The sequence below is a fragment of the Orycteropus afer genome, unplaced genomic scaffold (assembly GCF_000298275.1).
Source record: "Orycteropus afer afer isolate SDZICR_OR568_19922 unplaced genomic scaffold, OryAfe1.0 scaffold00136, whole genome shotgun sequence".
In the NCBI taxonomy this organism is placed as follows: domain Eukaryota; kingdom Metazoa; phylum Chordata; class Mammalia; order Tubulidentata; family Orycteropodidae; genus Orycteropus; species Orycteropus afer.
Window position 1 is genome coordinate 41,269 of NW_006921723.1, and position 6,547 is coordinate 47,815.

Sequence of the window (6,547 nt, forward strand, 5' to 3'; positions counted from 1 at the left end):
TGGGATGACCCCAGTCTCCTGGGCTCCAGCTCCCGTGGCTGTTAATTTTCTCTCTGGCAAAAGGGGAGGCAAGAAGAGGCTTTCTGATGCAATATTGTCCCCCAGAGCCTCAATCCTCAGACTATTTCATTGGCACCCTACGGACTGAGGCAAGATTCATTAACCAAAGGTGCTGGTTTTCAGGGAGGCTTCATCAGGAAGACATCCCAAAAGAAGCAGAATTGAGGTACACGTAGGGGCTGAGAGGGGTCTCTCGGATCCTAAAAAGTAGGGCTGGAAGCCTGGAACGCCACGCTGTGGGGCTTCCTGGAGTCTAGCCATGAGAGAGGAGGTATCAGTGCCAAGAAAGAGCCCATAGAGCTGCGAACACCAAAACCAAACCAGAGCTGTTGAGTCGATTCTGACTCATGGCAACCCCATGTGTTACAGAGTAGAACTGCTCCCCACATTTTCTTGGCTATAATCTTTCTGGATGCAATTCACCAGGCCTATCTGCCCCGGTGCCCCTGGGTGGGTTCCAACCATCCGCCTTTAGGTTAGTTGTTATGGTTGTTAGCTGGTGCTAAGGCAGCCCCTGACCCATGGCACCCCTGCATATCACAGAGTAGAACTGCCTCACTGGGTTTTCCTGGCTGTAATCTTTACAGAAGCAGTTCACCACAGCACCCTGGGTGGACTCAAACTGCCGACCTTTAGCTTAGTAGTCACACACAAGCTGCTGCCCCACCCAGGGACCTACGGAGCCACTGATCATGCAGGCACATGGAAGGACAGAGACCACATGTCTGTTCACTTTCCTCCACTTACAGGCAGGCTCTGTTGTTGTTGTTCTTTTGCTGTCAAGTCAGTCCCAACTCATAGCAACCCCTCCTTGGGTTTCCGAGGCAGTATCACTACGGAAGTAAATTGCCCAACCTTCCTTCCAAGGAGTGGCTGGTGGGTTTGAACCGCCAGCCTTCTGGTTAGCAGTCAAGTGCCTTAGTCACTATGCTGCCAGAGCTCCTCAGGCAGGCTCTAACCACTTACTTAATCTCAGTCGGTCAGCACTGCCACGAGCCAGGAGGGGATCTTCTATTTTACTGTCCATGTTTGAACTTCCCCAGAAGCTTCTGAAGCCTTTGACCACGGCTGAGAGGTTGGGACCTAGGATTGCTCCCTGGCACAGCCCTAGACACAGTCAGCTTCCATTCCAGAAGTTTAAAACACTGACCCCCCCCCCCCAAAAAAAAGTTTTCAGGGATTAAATCAATTTCCCTCAAGACCAAGGACAGAAAGAGGTGGACCTTAGTTCAATGGGCAGGGAGCCCATGACTGAGGACTAGTCAGTGGAGGATCAGCTCCCAGCTCTACCAGCTCACCCCTCTGCGATCTGAAACACAACATCAAACCAAGTATTTTCCTCACAGATTCTATTCATCCAGCAAATGAGCATTGCCTACTTACTATGGACCTAGATAGCAGGTGATACTGCCTCGGAAACCCAAGGAGGGGTCGCTATGAGTCGGGTCCGACTTGATGGCACATAACAACAACAACAACAGAGCTAGGTGAGTGGAATTAGGGTCAAGTGGATAACAAAAGGGAAAGTGTTCTGTAAATGGAGTTGCTGGGTGGTGCAAATGGTGAACGTGGTCAGCTGCTCACTGAAAGGCTAGGGGTTCGAGTCCACTCAAGGCGCCTCAGAAGAAAGACCTGGCAATCTGCTTCTGAAAGGTCACAGCCATTGAAACCCCGTGGAGCACAGTGCCACAGTCACACGTGTGGGAACAGCCACGAGTCAGAGTCAGCTCGAAGGCAACTGGTATGAACTGAGCTCAAAGATAAGTCATTACTTAGATGCTAAACCAGCAAAGGTGGAAAGGCAGGGTCACAGTGCAGCTTTCATGAGCTGGAGTCACTTTGCCTCTATGGGCCCCTTTCTCCACACACACAAAGAATAATATTAAAAATTCTATTGGTATAAGCACAATTATGATCTCAGCTGAGTAGATTTGCCTTTTTTCTAATGAATTTAAGAGAAATTAAAACGCTGTTGTGAGACCACGATGGATGCCATGGACCCTGATGAATGCCAGCCCTAGAGAAAGGTTTGTCCAGGCTTCCATCATGGATAGAAGATATTGGGGGCAATAGGGAGTCCACTATCCTCAAAGCTGCTTCTCTTCTCTTTCATTTTCAGCAAAGAGCACCAGATCTTAAATGCCAGCAATAGTGAGGACAACGTGCAAAGGGAGGGTTTAAAATATCAACTCAAGTGACTTTTGGAGGCACTCTTCATCCTTATTGGCAGAGCAGATGATTTAGAAATAGGAGACAATCCACCCAGGTTTAGCCTGAGCCACTGCCTGTCTCTGGCCAGCTCTGTCTGCTTAGCAAGAGAAGGCAGGTTGGTAGAGGGAAAGGTCTTTTCCCTAGAATGTCCTAAAAAAAAGAGTGTGTCCAAAGCCCAAGATGAACCATGGCATGGGCCAATCTATTGGAGAAGCTATTGGCAGGAGATTACAAAAGCCAGTGTGTGTGTGTGTGTGTGTGGGGGGGTGGTATTTGATTCTTGTAGATGCATCATGGCCACCTGTGGAAGGGAAGGGATCTACTCCCAGAAAACCAGGTATTGAAACCCCTATGGAGCACAGTTCTGCTCTGACACACGAGGTCACCATGGACCAGCATCAGCTAAATGGTGTTGCTATGGCCTGGTATGATTCCATGAACTGGGCTCATCGTTTCAGAAGCATTAATAGTAGAGGGACCGCCTGGCGACTGTAGAAGGGAAGCTGAGGTCAGGGAAGCACAGGGTTGAGGGTGTCTGGGGAGAGAAGGGGGCTTTTACCAAGAAGACACTGAGGGAGATCCCAGATATTCCTGAGAGGCAGAGAATCCCTTGTTCCAGGGTCAGAGTATAGAGCTCATTATCAGGTCCGGATTGAGGCAAGTGAGGGCCCTAAACATTGATAGTCTGTGGGACCCCCTCCTGTGCATACATATTCTTATGGAATTTGTGGGTTATATGCGTGTGTGTGTGTGCGCTTGTGTGCCTTAGTGATCCATAATGTAACCTCTTTTTAAATGTGACTATAATATTAGCGATTGAAGGCAAAAGTGATGTACGTCATTTTAGCCCAATGAGATGACCTGGATTATAAAATTTTCAGGATGGAAGGTACTAAGATTTTACTATGTATCACTTATTTCTACAAAAAGAACATTCCACATATTCTACAACAAAGAAAATGAGTCAGTGAGCTTGGTTGATTTCAACAATCAGTGTAAAAGTCTGTTGATCTTCCACAACGAAAAATTAACTTTCACCAAATTTGCTTTAAATGAGTCATACTTCAATTTTGTTGCTTGTTTCATAATAGATGCTATGATTATAATTGAATAAGTGAGTAACATTAAGCACTGTGTCCCTAACAGCAGACGATAAAAATCGAGACTCACTTGATACATAAATTAAAACTTTTGATGTTAGATAAATATTCATTTTTTCCAGTAATTTTTGGACATTTGCTATGTTAGTATTATATTAAATTATTAAACATATTCATATCATATTAAATGTATGCTAGATTGTATCCATATGTATGTCAAACATATTTTAAATTTAAAGCTATCTGTTGTTGTTGTTGTGTGCCGTTGAGTCAGCCCTGACTCATAGCGACCCCTCCTTGGGTTTCTGAGGCAGTATCACTATGGAAGTAGATTGCCCAACCTTCCTTCTGAGGAATGGCTAGTGGATTTGAACCGCCAGCCTTCTGGTTAGCAGTCAAGTGCCTTAGGCACTATACTACCAGAGCTCCTATTTTAAGCTATAAGCATTATTATTTATAAAACCTAAGAAATAACTCTGTATGTAATGCTACAGAGTTGAAAAGTAACTTGGTTGAATTCATTGCAATGACTGACTTCTTCAAGTTCCCTTGCTTTTGTGTGTCATTGGACTGAAGTTCCCATTGGTTGTTTACAAGGATGTATGCAGAAACATACCTCTGTGTTTGTATCATGGAGAGAGCATTGCTGGCCCTCCTGGCTGGAACTTCTGGATGTACAATCAGTTCCCTCAGAATGGACCAGAGATCTGTTATCTATTAATATAACCCATCCTTCCTTAGCAACCATTCATGTTGGATCCAGCTGCATATTGGGTGAACAGAGCAAGAGTTAGACTCAGCAACCCACCCCCACCTCTTGTTTATTAGAAAGAAGCAGTTTGCTCCCAGGAGGCCTGCTTAGATAAGGAGTTTCAATTACATGGGAGGGAAAAATAGATGAGAGGTATCAAGAAAGGTGTGGAAGTGTAGGGGCCTCACAGCTTAAACAGCTTTGTGAGGGGTGCCCTCATGACTCTACATGGACTTTATTTCTGGCTGGCACATTCTCATGCACTGGAGCTTGCATCAGTTTCATTCAGTGCCCTGCCAGTTCCCTTCCACTGAGGCATTTGCTTTTCCTTGGGTCCTGTTTGCTTGGCATCTATGGGTGTTTTCTTTGGACCACTGGCATACCTGTTCTGTTGATGCCCTAAGCTCATGCTTACCCTCCTCATTGAGTAATCTGTCCCTGTTCATCATATTCCAGACCAGTTGGCAATTCTTGGAGGTCAGCCACCAATCATACTTGCATGGCCTCTCCTCAAAGTGGATGCTGGGAAGCCATTGATGAACTAGCTTATCAATCATCAGAAAGGACCATCATGCCAAAGCCAGGTGAGTGACCGGGGGGCTCCAGGGCAAGGACAGAAATGATTCTTTTTCCTACTTGGATCCCCCATCAAACTTTAACAACTTTGAGGGCAATGCTAAAGCGTCTTGGTTTTTCTAGCCCATACATCATTGACAGAAAAAGTCAAACACTAACTCATGAAACTGTTCATCCCATTTTGGGAATGATGTCATTTTTAGGCAGTCCCAGCACGGTGCAAATGATTTCTGCTCAATTATTAACCTAAAGGTTAGCAGTTCAAACCCATCCAGTGAAACCATTGGTATAAAGGTCTGGCTATCTACTTCATAGAGATTAAAAAAAACCACTGTCATCAAATTGATTCCAATGCACAGTGACCCCCATTGGGTTTCCAAGGCTGTAAATCTTTATGGAAGTAGATTGTCTCATCTTTCTCCCACAGAGAAGCTGGTGGGTTTGAACCACCTACCTTGTGGTTAGCAACAAAATGCCTCACCCACTATACCACCAGAGCTCCTCATAAAGATTATAGCCAAGAAAACGCTGTAGTCTGTAACACTTGAGGTCGCTAAGACTGCCTCTTGGTCTATGTACAGGTTCCTCAAGAGCACAATTAAGTGTTCCAGAATTCCATTCTTCACCATAATATCCATAATTTGTTATGATCCACACAGTCTAATGCTTTTGCATAGTCCATAAAACACAAGTAAACATCTTTCTGATATTCTTTGCTTTCAGGCAAAATCCATCTGACATCAGCAATGATATCCCTCATTCCATTTCTTCTTCTGAATCCAGCTTGAATTTCTGATAGTTCCCTATCTATGTACTGCTGCAACCATTTTTTGAATTTTACTTCAACAAAATTTTACTTCCATGTGATATTAAAGATATTGTTCAATAATTTCCACATTCTGTTTCCTTCTCTCATCTTAGAATTTAGAAACAGATTTTCCTTGTGGTCTTGGAATTAATTTTTATCCAGCTTCATCATTTCTTGTCATCTTCATATCCCAAGGTCTCCCAACTTCATATCCAAGTCTCTTTGGAATTCCACCTCCGTTTTGGCCCTAGGGCACCTGGATGGACACATTCCATCTTGTGCTCTCTAGCTTAGGGATAGACGGGCTAACTATAAGTCTTGGTGGGTAGTGCTTGCCTGGAGGGTGAAGGCAAGACAAAAACGGAACATCAGGGTGGTGCTCCTTATCTCCTGACTAGAGCAGACATAATAAATCAACCATGGTATTTCTTCCTACAGAGACTGGCTGTGGTTCATCATCCTTCTCAAAACTCCAGGCAGCCATGACCAAGCCATTGCAGTTGGCATGTGTCTTAGTTCCCTAGCACTGCTATAACAGAAATACCACAAGTGGGGTCTTTAACAAACAGAAATTTATTTTCACAGAGTTCAGGGGGCCAACTCTAAGGGAAGGGTTGCTCTGTCCACTGCAGGGAAATCATTGTCTCTTTCAGCTTCTCTTCCTCAGTTCCTTGGCAATCTCCATGTGGAATCAAACTTTCTCCATTAGTACTTCCTTACTTCTGTGTCTAATCTGTTCTTTTTAGATCTCAAAAGTGATTTTCATAAGATACACCCTACACTGATATGACTTCATTAACATAACAAAGAAACACTATTCCCAAATGGGATTTCATCCATAGTTATAGAGGTTAGGATTTACAACACATTTCTTGAGAAGTACAATTGAATCATAACAGTATGTGAAATGAAACTCACCTATCATCTCCACTGAGAATCTTCACCAAAGGTCCTGTTCTTTCTGCAGATAAATGATGCCTCTCGGAGAATGAGGAAAGCAAATCAGTCGATAATCTCAGACTTTATTCTTGTGGGGCTCTT